The 15,702-nt window shown below is 46.2% G+C and overlaps 1 protein-coding gene and 1 long non-coding RNA gene across 4 annotated transcripts in view; one reads left to right on the forward strand and one right to left on the reverse strand.

Moving 5' to 3' along the window:
- GRM2 (glutamate metabotropic receptor 2) overlaps nt 1-15,702 on the reverse strand; it is a 136,076-nt gene that overhangs the window by 91,550 nt on the left and 28,824 nt on the right. The gene's annotated exons all lie outside the window — the stretch shown is intronic.
- The window catches only part of LOC128345013 (uncharacterized), a 29,672-nt gene continuing 16,885 nt past the window's right edge, over nt 2,916-15,702 (forward strand). Inside the window, exon 1 of the long non-coding RNA XR_008316182.1 lies at nt 2,916-3,039. This is a non-coding gene — a long non-coding RNA (uncharacterized LOC128345013). The remainder of the gene's footprint in view (nt 3,040-15,702) is intronic.

Here is a 15,702-nt window from a genome sequence, read left to right on the forward strand (position 1 = left end):
AACTGAAAACTAACAGATCGCTAGGGCCGGATGGCATCCATCCAAGAGTCCTCAAAGAACTCAAATGTAAAATTGCCGACCTCCTTACTAAAATATATAACTTATCCCTGCAATCAGGCTCTGTACTGGAGGACTGGAAAGTAGCAAATGTAACACCGATTTTCAAAAAGGGATCCAGAGGCGATGGGATATTACAGGCTGGTTAGCTTAACATCCATTCCAGGCAAATTGATGGAAAGCATCCTCAAGGATAAAATTGTAAAGCACGCAGAAGAACAGGCACTGCTGGGAGTGAACCAGCATGGCTTCCACAAAGGTAAATCCTGCCTCATCAACCTTTTTGAGTTCTTTGAGAGTGTCAACAAGTGTGTGGATCAAGGTGATCCAGTTGACATAGTATACCTGGTCTTCCAAAAACCTTTTGACAAAGTTCCTCATCAAAGACTCCTGAGGAAATTTAGCAGTCATGGGATAAGGGGACAAGTACATGTGTGGATTGCTAACTAATGACAGGAAACAGAGGGTAGGTATAAATGGAGAGTTTTCACAATGGAGGGAAGTAAGAAGTGGGGTCCCCCAGGGATTTGTACTGGGACTGGTGCTTTTTAAATTATTCATAAATGGTCTAGAAGTAGGGGTAAGCAGCGAGATGGCCAAATTTGCAGATGATACCAAACTCTTTCGGGTAGTGAATACCAAAACGGATTGTGAGGAGCTCCAAAAGAATCTCTCCAAACTGGGTGAGTGGGCAACAAAGTGGCAAATGTGGTTCAATGTTGGCAAGTGTAAAGTGATGCACATTGGGATGAAGAACCCCAACTTCAAGAACATGCTGATGGGATCTGAGCTGTCGGTGACTGACAAGGAGAGGGATCTTGGGGTTGTGGTGGGCAGCTCGTTGAAAGTGTCGACTCAATGTGCGGCAGCTGTGAAAAAGGCCAATTCCATGCTATGGATCATTAGGAAGGGGATTGAAAATAAAATGGCTAATATTATAATGCCCTTATACAAAACTATGGTGCAGCCACACCTGGAGTACTGTGTACAATTCTGGTCACCACATCTAAAGAATGACATTGTAGAACTGGAAAAGGTGCAGAAGAGGGCAACCAAGATGATCAGAGGCCTAGAGCACCTTCCTTATGAGGCAAGGCTACAACACTTGGGGCTTTTTAGATTAGAAAAAAGATGACTGTGGCGATACATGATAGAGGCCTATAAAATCATGCATTGTATGGAGAAAGTGGATAGAGAGAAATTCTTCTTCCTCTCACATAACACTAGAGCCAAGGATTGCCAGGAAATCTAGGACCAACAGATGGAAGTACTTTTTCACACAACACATAATCCACTTGTGGAATTATCTGCCACGAGATGTGGTGACAGCCAATAACCTGGATGGCTTTAAGATGGGTTTGGATAGCTTCATGGAGGAGAGGTCTATCATCGGCTACTCGTTGGAGGGCTATAGGCCACTTCCATCCTCAGAGGTAGGATGCCTCTGAGTACCAGTTGCAGGGGAGTAACAGCAGGAGAGAGAGCATACCCTCAACTCCTGCCTGTAGGCTTCCAGTGGCATCTAGTGGGCCACTGAGTGAAACAGGATGCTGGACTAGATGGGCCTTGGGCCCGATCCAGCAGGGCTGTTCTTACGTTCTTATGTTATGTAAACTTAAGATAGACACCAGCAACAGCCACTGGAGGGATTCTGTGCTGGGGCTGGATAGGGCCAGCTGCACTTCCCCTAGTCAATAAAGAGAATCACCACTTTTAAAAGGTGCCTCTTTGCTCAGTTAGCAGGGGAATAAGGGTAATAAAGTTAGTGGTGGTGTCCCAGCTGCAGCGCATCCAGAATGAGATTTCCCTTTCCCTCTGATTTCTATCCTGGATTTGGAACTGAAGCTACCATAATCACCCTGGTGACTAAAAACTGCCAGAAACTGGCACAGGTCAGTTTCTGTTGGACCTCTCAGTGGTGTTCAGTACCATCAGCCATCTATCCTTCTGGATGGGGATTAGAAAACTGGTTTTCGACTGGCTGCGGTACTACTGTTAGCAAGGTTTCAGGAGGTGTTGCTGTGATGATGACAGGTTCATGGGCCAAGCTCATGACCCTTGGATATGGGTTTATGCGGTTCCACTGGGTTTGAACTTGTCTCTCATGCTATTTAACATCTATCTGGTCTGTGGTGCCATCAGTGTGTTGATGACATGCAGATCTCTCTTATTTTATTTGATCCCAGGGAGTCAGTGTAGGCTCTGAACTGAGGTCTGGAGTGCTGGGATTTATGTGTATATACATTGTCTTTGTTCTTGCCACTGATGTATATCTGTGTATAGGCTTGTAGTGGAGTTTATAATGTCTGTGTCAATCATCAGTTCTGTAGACTGATTGGTCAGTTTGTATTTCTTACTGGATGCTTGAGACTTATTTTTCTGCTAGGATGATTTTTCACTCAGAGTAGGACTGTTGTTTATGATTTGGTAATAGCTAAGTAATAAATCTTAGTAACTTTCTTCAATAAAATCTACATAACCAGCCTCAGTTTCCACTCTGTAATAGTCCTCTACATGGCGACCATTATGGGCTGGATGTGGACTAACAAGCTGAGGCTTAATTGCTGAGGCTGACAAGATAGAGGTGCTGCAGGGCCGTCCTTAGGGCACGGTGACCGGGGCAATTGCCCCAAGCCCCGCCCTGGCACAGGCCTCGCTCTGGGCACGCTGCACTTCAGCCTGCCCTCCCATCCCCTGCCTGTCCCAGCCACTTATCTTTCCCCGCAGCCGATCTTGTGTGTCTGTGTGCAGCTTGAAAGGCTCCCAGGCAAGCTGCTAGAGCGCTCTCTCTCCCACCTCTCAGCTGCTTGGCAGGTGGGCGGGGCTTCCAGAGAGGCCTCCCTGCCGGCCTCCCTGAAGCCTGAAGCTGAGGAAGGAAGCAATGAAGCCGGGAGGAAGGGAGGGAGGGTCCAGCACCAGAACTCTCTGCAGAGTCTGCAGAGTCTCTGCCCAGCCCAGCCCAGCCCAGCCCAAGTAATGGAGGTATGATGTGATTTCCTTTTTGTCGCCCCCCCCCCCGAATATTTAGAGATTGGCTTGCCATAGGGCTTTGGTATTGAGCAGAGATGTAGGGCAGGGTGGGAGGAATAGGTATCTGTAGATTGAAGTGGATTGGACAAATTGTTGGTTTTTAATGTTTTTCTTTTTAAAAAACCATCCAAAAAGTCCTATAAGTGGCTTGCTTTATGGCAGAAAATTACAAAAATGTCTGTCATTGAAGCCCCCCCCCCGCCCTTAGACCATCATTCCACCTCCATATGGAAGAATCTGCCTTTATTAAAAAAGGGTAAAATGCCCCCTTCTGCCCCAGCCTTTAGATCACATGTCCTGGAATGACTTGGCATAGGACTTTGGCATTGAGCAGAGATGTAAGGCAGGGTGGGAGGAATATGTATATTTAAATTGAAGTGGGTTAGACAAATTGTTGGGTTGCGTGTGTTTTTTTTTTAAACCCATCCAAGAAGCTCTATAAGTGGTTTGTTTCATGGCAGAAAATTACAAAAACTTCTGAAACAAACAATATATTGTACTTATTTATTTATTTATTTATTTATGAATGCACTATGCTCAAGTGGATTTGCAAACCAGAAGGTCTGAGAACTGTGAAGCATGTATTGTGCTTTTTATTTTTATTTCTTTAGAAATGCATTATATGTCCAAGCTGGTTGGACATGTCCAAAAACCTCACGCACACTATTTACACTGTATACCATCAATCAGTATGATTTTGTAATGATATGAAATGTTAAGGAGACCCCACACATGCTGCTTCACTCACTGCCCCACACCCCGCTAGGGATGGCCCTGAGGTGCTGTTAGTAAGAAAGTTGATCTAGGAAAGTTGATCTAGGATAGGGTTAACAGCCTGTTCTGAATGGGGTTGCACACTACACTTGTAAAAGAATATTCTCCAGTGCAGTGTTCCTTGTAACAGGGCTTCCCAGATGTTGTGGACTCCCATAATCCCCAGCCAAAGGCCACTGCAGCAGAGGATGCTGGGAGTTGTAGTCAAAAACATCTGGGAATCCCTGTTATAGGGAACACTGCTCCAGTGCATTTAACAGAACGGGCAGCATAATTCTCTGCAATATTTTTTTCCTATTCTGAATAATGAACATTCTTTTACAAGTCTATTGCACATCCTCTGAAAGAGGGAGACCTGAAGTCTGGGAGTTCTCCTGACCCTAGCATTGCTCCTGGATGCAGACCACCGGGCAACAGGGCACTTTCCGGGTGTGCCCCTCACCCGTGTGCCCTGCCGCTGCCTGCCAACGAGCCCCTTCCCTCTGTTCTGCGGACTCCCTCCTGCCGTGCAGCCGCCTGGCCCCTGCCCAGCCTGCAGCCTCTCTCACGAGTCGCAGCACCCGCCGAGCTCTGCGAGGTAGCTAGGCAGGCAGGCCGCTCTGCTCTAGACTCAGGAGCCACGGGGGCAGGGGCGGTGCTTCCCTCCCCTCCCTGCTGCTACTGCTGTGGTCCACTCTCCACGCTACCTGTTAGGGTCTGGGGGAGTGGCAGGGGGAGGGAGGGAGGGAGGGAGGGATGGAAGGAAAGCTGCCAGACCCCTCTGCTTCATGATGCTCTTTGAAGGAAGTAAACCATAAAATCAATAATGTACAAACACAATAAAACAAACAATGAAGTGCAGTCCCAGTGAAGAATTACAGATGAGCAAACCAATTGTATTCCCTTCTCTATTAAGCCATATGGCAGTTTCATTGAAAAGCTCTCTAAAATAAACTTGCCTTCACCTGCTTTTTAAAGACCCACAAGATAGTGTTCTGCAGACACAGTCACTAGGAAGGCAGGATTGCCTGTAGCTCTCTGTCAAACATTTGGTGGCAAGCCTGGCTTTGCTTCTAAGTAACACAAGAACCTTGGCAAAGTTGCCCCTTGGGTGTAGTTGTTTGAGCATTGATTGGATCCATGCCTGCTGCTGTCACTGGGCAGCCTCATCTCGGGCTCCTGCCTCAGAAGGCTGGATGGGGAAGGAGCAAGGCTGGTGGGGAGTCCCTGTTTGGAGAGGGAAGGAGCCAGAGCTGGTTGGCCTGGCTGGGGCACCCGGCCATGATATGAGGCTCTCCTCTTCTACCCTGCCCCCCAACCCAAACACTACAGGCTGCACTTGTAGCCCAGCTGCCCTTGTCTCACATAGTTATCCACTCCCTTCCACCAGTTATTTATTTTCTCCCCCCTGTCATTTCTCTTCATCCCCATTTATTTAAAAAATAATTTAAAAAATAATTTTAAAAATCTGTTTGCTGTACAGACAACTAACCCAGTGGTTTTCTGGCCAGTATCTGTAACATCAATATGCCCACTGTGCTGTGGTTCATTGGGCAAGAATTAAGGAAGTGTAAAAAACATTTGTTGTTTTCAAGGACAGACACTCAAGCCAAGTGGTAGGCACCCATGGTGGGCAGAGAGTGGCATCCAGCTGTTCAGCAGGCATGGAGTAGCAAGAGGGTGCCCCTATGCATCTTTGCTTCCCATGGTGTTCTCTAAGTTACAGGAGATCGTTCATTAACTGCAGCAAGCATCACTGCAAAACCTGTGACTTTTCTATTTATGAATGTAGTTTTGAAATAGGCAGGCAGCTTGCACGCTCTACAGCGGTTGGGGGTGGTTTTAAAATGCTTTGGCTTGGCAGGATCACATTGGAAACGTAAAGAAAGGAGGGAAGCCGTTCATTGCATAGTCCGTGGTACAGCTGTGGCCGTTCATATTTCCACCCATAACAATGTGTTTTCCCAGCAAGGACTGTTCAGACTGTGTGCTCTCCGTGCCCCATTTTGGACCAATAAGGTCACAGAGGAGGCAGGGGATGATGACGTGTGAGGCTTTTAAAAAAACAACACACACAACCTTTTTTTCTTGGAGGCTTTGTGCAAAGCTGCCTGTAGGGAGAGCAAAGAAAGCAAGCTGAGAATTGCACAGACCTTCCGCGACTTCCCAGCCTCTGTCTCTTTCGGCTGCCCCTCAGTTCACTTTCCCCCTGATTTTATTCCCAAGTTGCTGTGCTGTACCAAGGCAGTTTCTGGTTTCGATCACACTTCCTCCTAGAATGCCAGACTGCACTCCTCAGGTCTTTATGAGCGTGCCCCCCAAACCAGCAGGGGACTGTTGAATGCAAAGGCTGGAGCCTTTTGTGGTGTTCCTGCTACACGGTTCCTAAAGTGGAAGAAGACTGGGGATCTAATGTTAATGGTGCACCCACGTAAGGTCTCTCGAGGGTCCTTAGGCAGACACTGAAGCTGAGCATTGCATTGCTGAGCATTGCACCTTAGCACTAAAACCCCAATGAACAATTTTTTAAAAAAAGAACAGAAGCCAAGAAAACTGAGAACTGCCCCCTGTCACCAAAGCATTCGGAGGGACTGCATGGGGAGGAGGTAGCCCATCTTCCGCCTTTGAGGCATTTGGGTGGCCAGCAGGCAGCTCCACAGGCAGAGCAATCTCCCCATCGCAGCCCACACGGGGCCCGCTTTTTCCTGAGGGGAGCCGGGGGGGGGGGAGCGGCTGCATGGGCAGTGGCAAGGCTGAGTGCAGTGGCAGTGGGCTTTGGGGAGCAGCACAGCACAGCCAGCACTCCGGCACTGCTGGAAGCAGCAGCAGCTGCCAGCTGTGCTCACGGAAGAAAACAACCCCAGCAAAAAAAAAAAATTAAAAAATTATTTCTAGAGCAGAAAGGGGCTTTATATTGATGAATTGTCTGTGCAAATTGAACCGTCCTCACAATGCAATGCATAAACAGTGGGGCAGCCCTCCTACAATGGGGAAATACAACTATTTTTTGTGCTGCACATACAACTTTATAGCACTATATCGCAGCGATTTAATCAGAAACAAGGCATCCGAAATGTGAACAGCACCCTGCGGTGTCACAACACAGGAAGTGCAGAAGCACACATTGCAGATACGTCATGACCAAGGAGAGGAGAGCTGGTCTTGTCAGAGCCAGCATGACTTGTCCCCTTAGCTAAGCAGGATCTGCCCTGGTTGCATATGGATGGGAGACTAGAAGTGTGAGCACTGCAAGATATTCCCCTCAGGAGATGGAGCCACTCTGGGAAGAGCAGAAGTTTTCAAGTTCCCTCCTTGGCCTCTCCAAGAGAGGGTGAAGAGAGACTCCTGCCTGCAACCTTGGAGAAGCCTCTGCCAGTCGGTATAGACAATACTGAGCTAGATGGACCAAGGGTCCGACTCAGTATTTGGCAGCTTCCTATGTTCCTATGACCCCGTTGTAGGGTCTGATCTGGAAAGCGCCCTGGAAAGCACTACGACGTGGGTTCGAAATCTCACCAAAGGCCCTTGGCTCCTTTGTCTTCCCCGGCTCCTGTCTTGCCTTGTCTTGTTCAGAGACTCATGCAAGCTAAGGACAGTATTAGACTACCATGACTGAAGAATGGATGGTTTAAAAAAAAAAACCCATTCCACATGTGTGCCTGCATTCCAATGCATTCAGACTACTGGCTGTACAAAAAGATTCCTAGAAAGGGTCCTGCTCAGATGGGGATTGGAGCATCTGCCTTCTTGGAGATTCACACTTCCACATTTGTTGTGCTGCTTGTTTATCTGCCCTCTCCACGGCAAACACCTGCCCTGTTTCACAGCCCATCCTCACACTGCTCACAGTTTACACAGCATCTTCTGCTTCTTGTATGAATTATAAATGCAAACATCTTGCAAACAGGCAGCTCTCTGGCTGTTGACAAACACTCCTCGGCACATCCAACCTGAGGCCTGAACTGTGTTAAGGAACCCTAATAACATCTACTAATCACTAGTCTGCAGCATTAGCAGGAAGCCTTTTTTCATGCCGGGGAACCCGTCTCTGAAGTGGGTGTGAGCTTCATAGCATCATAGTCACTTCCAAGTGTCTCCAGAAAAACTGAGCTCAACCTGGAGAGCTGGGTAGATCACCAAGTTCTTTTCTTGATTTCTGTTTTCAAGGTTTTAATGACTAAATATGAAACTCTAAACAAACAGAATAAAGGTAAAGTGTGCTGTCAAGTCGGTGTCGATTCCTGGCGCCCACAGAGTCCTGTGGTTGTCTTTGGTAGAATAAAAGAGGAGTTTACCATTGCCATCTCCTGCTCAGTATGAGATGATGCCTTTCAGCATCATCCTATATTGTTGCTGCCCGATATAGGTGTTTCCCATAGTCTGGGAAACAGAGCAGCGGGGATTCAAACCGGCAACCTCTGGCTTGCTAGTCAACTCATTTCCTGCATTTTAAAACATTAACACGACTATCCTGGATATTTTTGGACACAGCATCAAGGGGCAACATCAAGGGACCAGTGTAGTGTAGTCATTAGAGTTCTTGACTAGGACCGGGGAGACCGGAGTTCAAATCCCATTCAGCCATGGAACTCACTGGGTGCCACTGGGCTAGTGACTTAACTCTCAGCCTAATCTACCTCACAGGGTTGTTGTGAGGATAAACATAACCATGTACACCAATCTGGGTTTCTTGGAGGAAGATCAGGATATAAATGTAAAAATAAATACATTAAATAAATAAAGGAGTCCTACTAAACATCCTCCAATTTGCACAATGGCATTTATTATTTTATTTTATTTTATTATATTTCTATACCAACCCATCCAAAGGCTCTGGGTGATGTTCAACATGTATGTGGAATGCACCAATAATTTCATGCATTACACAGCACTAAATTACCCATGTGGTATAGTCGTCAGACTGTCAGACTAAGCCTAAGGAAACCTGGGTTCAGATCCCACATCTGCTGTGAAATTCACTGGGTGACCGTGAGCCAGTCACTCTCTCTCAGCCTAATCTACTTCACAGGGTTGTTGCGAGGCTAAAATAAAGAGGGAAAGAACTAAGTGATTGTCCTGAGCTCCTTGGAGGAAGGACAGGTGAAAGATATTGCCACTGAGTATTATTATTCATATAGCACCATCCATGTGCATGGCTGGTCTCTGTCCTGCAGGCTTACAATCTAAAGCAGGGTTTCTTAACCTTGGGCCCCCAGATGTTGTTGGACTACAACTCCCAGAATCCCCAGCCACAAAGGCCATGTCTGAGGATTCTGGGAGTTGTAGTCCAACAACATCTGGGGGCCCAAGGTTAAGAAACCTTGATCTAAAGAGTTACAAGGGAAATAGAAGAAGGAGAGGGAAGTGGAAGCAGGTAAAGACTGGAGAATAAGATGTGATGGTTTATCATGAACACTGGCTTAGACTAGTGCATGAACTAAAGGAGTAATAATGGAGGCATCTAAAGGAAAGGAGAGAGGTGGTATGGCAGAGGCAGTGCCAGGCATAAGGGGGAGCAAGGGAGAAAGGGCAGATCCAGGGGTGTTGCTAGGGGAGAGGGGGCCCATGTTCACCACTCGCTCTGGTGGCTCCTCAAAGTTAGGGAGATAATGAAGAAAATAGGGAGGGGGGAAGTTGGGGAGTCCTCAGGAGTAGGGGCCCCCAGGTTCTTTGAACTCATCCGCTCAATTATAGCTACACCCCTGGGCTGAGGGAGGAGGACACCTTTGAATGGCTGAGGGTGGTGGAGCTGGAGAGATAAGAGGAGAGAGGAAGCCATGGAGGGGTTTCAAAGTAAGGATGAGAAGTGTAAGTAGGATCTACAGGTGAAACTCAGAAAATTAGAATATCGTGCAAAAGTCCATTAATTTCAGTAATGCAAATTAAAAGGTGAAACTGATATATGAGATAGACGCATTACATGCAAAGCGAGATAAGTCAAGCCTTAATTTGTTATAATTGTGATGATCATGGCGTACAGCTCATGAGAACCCCAAATCCACAATCCCAGAAAATTAGAATATTACATGGAACCAAGAAGACAAGGATTGAAGAATAGAACAATATCGGACCTCCGAAAAGTATAAGCATGCATATGTATTCAGTACTTGGTTTGGGCCCCTTTTGCGGCAATTACTGCCTCAATGCGGCGTGGCATGGATGCTATCAGCCTGTGGCACTGATGAGGTGTTATGGGAGACCAGGATGCTTCATTAGTGGCCTTCAGCTCTTCTGCATTGTTTGGTCTCATGTCTCTCATCCTTCTCTTGGCAATGCCCCATAGATTCTCTATGGGGTCAGGTCAGGCGAGTTTGCTGGCCAATCAAGCACAGTACACTGTATACTTTTCAGAGGTCCGATATTGTTCTATTCTACAATCCTTGTCTTCTTGGTTCCATGTAATATTCTAATTTTCTGGGATTGTGGATTTGGGGTTTTCATGAGCTGTACGCCATGATCACCACAATTATAACAAATTAAGGCTTGACTTATCTCGCTTTGCATGTAATGCATCTGTCTCATATATCAGTTTCACCTTTTAATTTGCATTACTGAAATTAATGGACTTTTGCACGATATTCTAATTTTCCGAGTTTCACCTGTAGAATGGCCAGGAAGGGATTGAAAAAGTGTGACATGGTTGCAACAGAGTGCTGGATAGAGGAGAGACAAGGGGAGAGCAGAAAGGAAAAGGTTGCTGTAGACAAGGCAAGAGATTATGAGGGAGCAGATCAAAGTTTTTGCTGAGGAAGGGTCATATTTTTGGAATGGAAGCAACATGATTTTGTTTTATATTGTTTTAAAAGTTTTGTAAACCACCTTGAGATTGTTTTAATGAAAGGCGTTACAAAAACCTATCAATCAATCAATCAATCAATCAATTATTCATTCAATGATTTTGTGGCAAATTGCAAATGGGGCAGCAAAGAAGAGAGTGGAGTCAAAGAGAAAATCAAAACTAAGTCCTTGATCAATGGGGTGAGTGACAGCACTGTTAATGAATCATCATTAATAATGATAGATATTGCTTAAGTTCACACTGCAGTTTACATAGCAAAAGGAAGGAGAAGATGGTTCCTTGTTGACAAAGGGCTTGCAACCTGAAAAGAAACACAAGGAAGATACCAGCAACAGCTGTGTCCGGGAAGGGTGCTGTGCTGGGGTTGGATAGGGCCAATTGCTCTCCCCCTGCTAAATATAAGAGCGCCACCATTTTAAAAGATGCCTTTATACCCAGTAAGCAGGGATAAGGAGAGTGGACGAGGAAGGAGTGCACTGGAAGAAAGATGAAGAGTTCTGTTTTAGACATGGTTGTGCTTCAGACATTGATGAAGCCTCTAGGTGACAATATCAGAGAGGCTCTTGAAGATGTGTAAATGGATGAAGGAAATGTTTGGGGTTAGACAGGTAGAGTTGGGCATTATACTCATACAGGGGGCACTGAAAGCCATGAGAGGTGATGAGATCAGACGGGGCAGTACGTAAAAAGAATATAGCAGAGGACGAAGAACAGTGGGATCCCCACAGAGAGAGGAAAAGCAGCTTCCATTCATGAGAACACAGAAGGAGTAATTAGACAGATCAGAGAAGAACCAACTGAGAACAGAAGCCTGGACACATAGGACCCCCCAAAAGAAGTCAGGTGAGAGAGTGATTAGCAGCATCAGAGGTGACCTGAGAGGTCAAGGAGGATGAGGACTGAGTAGAGAGACCTTTGGATCTCACAGTGATTTTAGGGAGGACAGATTCAGTGAAGTGTTGAGGGCAGAAGCCAGACTGGGAGTGATGAAAAGCAGAGGAGAGAAAACTGAGACAGCAAGAATAAACAGGCCACTCCAGGAAGTTTTTCACACCGGGCTTTTAGCTCACATCTCCTCTGGAACTGAGGTGTGCATTCACATATTGGCCCAATTTACCCTGAAGTCCCTGCAAGTCATCAGAGAGCACTTCACACACAATTTGAGTTCTTCATTGTGTGTTATGAATGTAGCTTGATTTATATCCGGGGTAAAAAAAATATCCACTTTTTGCAGCACGGGGTGGGGAGGTGGGCAACTTTGAATTTGTGGTAAAGCTTGCTGTCTGGGCTCCAGGCCGTTAAGATGAAGGGCAGAAGGCAATCTGGGCAGTAGCTGCAGAGGGCGGATAGGTCAAAGGGAAAGAGAGAGAGGTTGAGAATGTGGTGGTAATTGCAAGGGAGATGGCAATCAGGAGTCGGCAGGGGGCACATGATGGAGTTAGAGGAGGACAACAGGGCAGAGGCATGGAGCTGAGAGAAGGGGGCAAAGAGTGGGAGACAGAGAAATCAGAGCAGGTGGTTTTAGTTTGACATTGAAGAAGGAGGTGAAGTCATAAGCAGACAGTGAAGAGGAAGCCAGGCAGTGGGGCAGGCCTTGCAAGGGCATTGAAGGTAACGAAGAGGCACTTGGGATTCCTAGAGCAGCTGGAGATCAGAAACCCAGAGCAGTGTTGTCTAGCACCAGAAGAGGGGGAGGGACTTAGAGAGGGTGAATGCCTAGTGGATGAAAGCAGCCCACTCGTTTGTTTTCCTCCAGAGATGTGCCTCTGCAGGTAAGCATGAATGGAGATAAAGGATAAAGCAGACACTTGATAGTAAACCCTGGCTACCTGACATATGTCACTGTATGGTATGCATGCTTACACTTCTTCTAAGTGGGTTGGATGTGGGCTAACAAACTGAAATTGAATCCGGATAAGACGGAGGTACTGTTGGTCAGTAGGAGAGCCAATCGGGATGAGAAGATTTTACCGGTTCTGGATGGGGTTGCACTCCCCTTGAAGGAGCAAGTACGCAGCTTGGGGGTACTACTGGACCCGGCTCTGCTTTTGGAAGCTCAGATAGAGGCGGTGGCCAGGGGTGCCTTTGCACGGCTTCGGCTGGTGCGCCAGCTGCGTCCCTTTCTCGAAAAGGCAGATCTGGCCACGGTTACCCACGCCTTAGTCACGTCGCGGCTGGATTACTGTAACACGCTCTACGTGGGGCTGCCCTTGAAGAATATCCGGAAACTGCAGCTAGTGCAAAACGCGGCAGCGAGGGTTTTATCCGGAGCTGCCCGTTGGGAACATATCACCCCCATTTTGAAAGAGCTGCACTGGCTGCCGGTTCGTTTCCGGGTCCAATTCAAGGTGCTGGTTTTGACCTTTAAAGCCCTAAACGGTTTGGGCCCGGGGTATTTGAGCGACCGCCTGCTCCCAAGGGTTGCTGCCCGCTTGACGAGGACATCTGAGGGGGCCCTGCTCCGGGTGCCGACAATGAGGGAGGCCCGGCTGTCGTGCACTCGGGACAGGGCCTTCTCTGTTGCTGCCCCCAGACTCTGGAATGCTCTCCCTGTGGCCATTCGTTCCTCGGACTCCATCACGGCTTTTAGAAAGCTTTTAAAGACTTGGCTTTTTACTCAGGCTTTTACATGATCGTTTCCTACTGCAGCTTCTTTGTGTTTTTATTTGTTGTATTTGTTGTGTTGTTTTTAATGCCTGTTTTTATATGTTTTTATATTTTTATCATGATGTTTTTATTGTCTTTTTATTGTATGTTTTTAACTTTTGTAAACCGCCTTGGGGTTATCTTTTTAACGAAAGGCGGTATATAAATGCAAAAATAAATAAATAAATACTTCTAGACAACAGGAACTTGTTCAGAACTCAGCAGTTGCCTATGAACTGCAACACACACACACTTCACATTAAATGTTCCCATATTTTTTGTTACCAAAGGTTTTCGGTAATGATAACATGCAGAAAATTAAGGGACATGTCTTAGCATCAAGTTACTCAAAGCTGGGGGGGCGGGGTGGTGGAATCACAGCAATTGTTTGAAATAATATGTTTTTGATGCAGAATAAGGATTGACCAGTTGTTTGGGGCTAGCATAAAGCAAAGATAACCAAGCTAAAATGCTACCTATGGTTCAAAAAGCCCACACAGTATTCATTATATAAGTCCTGGGCAGAGAGAGGGTATCAATATTTTGGGATTGTCTTAGAGCAGATCAGAATCAAATGGGTTATCTCCTGCCCTGTATGGAAAATATACATTTCCATTTCTTGTGTTACCAAATTCTATGTCCTTGAGCTGGCATTTCCTAGGTAGTCTAAAAAGTCCCAGGTATATGTTTTGTAATCTGTGGAGGCTGTGTTGGATTCAGGAACAGTAAATTGATTGTACACTGTCCCCTTAAATTTAGCCCAGCCTTTAGATTCCACCCGTCCCCCAGGCCCACCCTCCCTTCTCTAAGACTAGGAGAAACCCTGCTCCAGGCTGGTGTTTTAAAGCTCTGCCAGGGTTGTATATAATTCCCGGCAGTCATGGTTCAACAGACATCACAGACATCACACCAGAGATGCAAAATAACACAACTAGGTTTTATTTTGTCCTGAGATCATATATGCCTCCATCCATCCTGTGGGGTGGGGTGGGGTGGGGGAACTGTAAGGGAAGAATGCCAGTTCAGTCCCGAAATAGCAGAGCAAAACCAGTTTGGTGAGAAAGCACCAAAGCAATAGGTCTTGAGACAGTATTGTCTCAAGACCCTCTGAGTATTGAAGAACTACAAGGATTTATGTAAAGAAAAGGTTACAAACAAAAGCCAGCAGCTTAATTTCATCTGTAGCTCATGGCTGAAGAGAGACCAAAACAAACAGCCAGCTCTGGAGAGACAAAATGGAGACTAACCCTGGAAGAACAAAGTGGGGAGGAGTCCAGCACTTTTATCCATGTCCCTAACACTAGAACAAAGAGTGGTGACTATGAGATATTACAGCTGAGAACTGATGCTGCCAGGGTCCTAGCTCCAACACTCCTTCTCATTGGCTCATGCTGCTATCTATAAGTCCCAACTTCTCTCTCAAGGTTTTGAAACTATCCCTGGGCAACGGCTTAGTTAGCACATCTGCTACCATTTGTTCACTTGGACAATACATCAAGTATTGTATTTTACAAGTCCCTTTTCTTCTGCATCCCTCACATGATGATATTTTGTTTCAAAGTGTTTTGTTCTAAATTTAATTTTCTCCATTTGTGAGATCTGGAGGCAGCTTTGATTATCCTCAGACATCTCAGTGGGGTTTGGTTTGCCTATGTTGAAACCCGACATTAGCTTGTACAGCCACGCCACCTCTTGACATGCTTGAGTGGCAGATATATATTCTGCCTCAGTAGATGAGAGAGCAACTATTGATTGATTGCAGCTACGCCAACCGACTGCTCCACAACCATAAAAGAATACCTAACCTCTGGTTGATTTCCAGTCTGCTTGATCCGCAGCCCAGTCTGCATCCATATAGCCTACTAATTTGGGTCCACTAGTAGCAGGCAACCTTAATTTTAGATGGATTGTCTCTTTTAGGTACCTGCCTAGTCTTTTTACCACAGTCCAGTCATCTTTGCTGGGTGTGCTTACTTTCCTACTCAAGAACCCCACAGATGCAGTAATATCCCATCTTGTCTGGTACTCACTGTTGGTATTTCTGGTATGTTACAGTTGGTATGCCACTGCTGCATTCCACAGACTTTGCTTACAAAACTTTATCTGTTCTTGCAAGGTATATCCTTGGCTTATCAGCTTGGGTCCTTGATTGCTTTTAAGTTCTGTGCTCTGTGTTCCCAGATGACTCACTCTCTTTGCAACTTTGTTTTGCTTGCCCTTTGTCTGTAAGCTCTTTATTCTTGGGACACTTATTCTGCAAGTGTTTGGGGCTTCCACAAATAAAGCATTTCTTATTTCTTTGCAAGGTTCTAAATGCATTTTCTTCACTCTCCTTTGGTTGCCTATCATCCCTTCTGTGCAAACCAAAGTCCTCTAGATCAGTGTTTCTCAAACTTTTTGGAGTCAAGGACCGCTAA

The sequence above is a fragment of the Hemicordylus capensis genome, chromosome 2 (genome assembly GCF_027244095.1).
Source record: "Hemicordylus capensis ecotype Gifberg chromosome 2, rHemCap1.1.pri, whole genome shotgun sequence".
In the NCBI taxonomy this organism is placed as follows: domain Eukaryota; kingdom Metazoa; phylum Chordata; class Lepidosauria; order Squamata; family Cordylidae; genus Hemicordylus; species Hemicordylus capensis.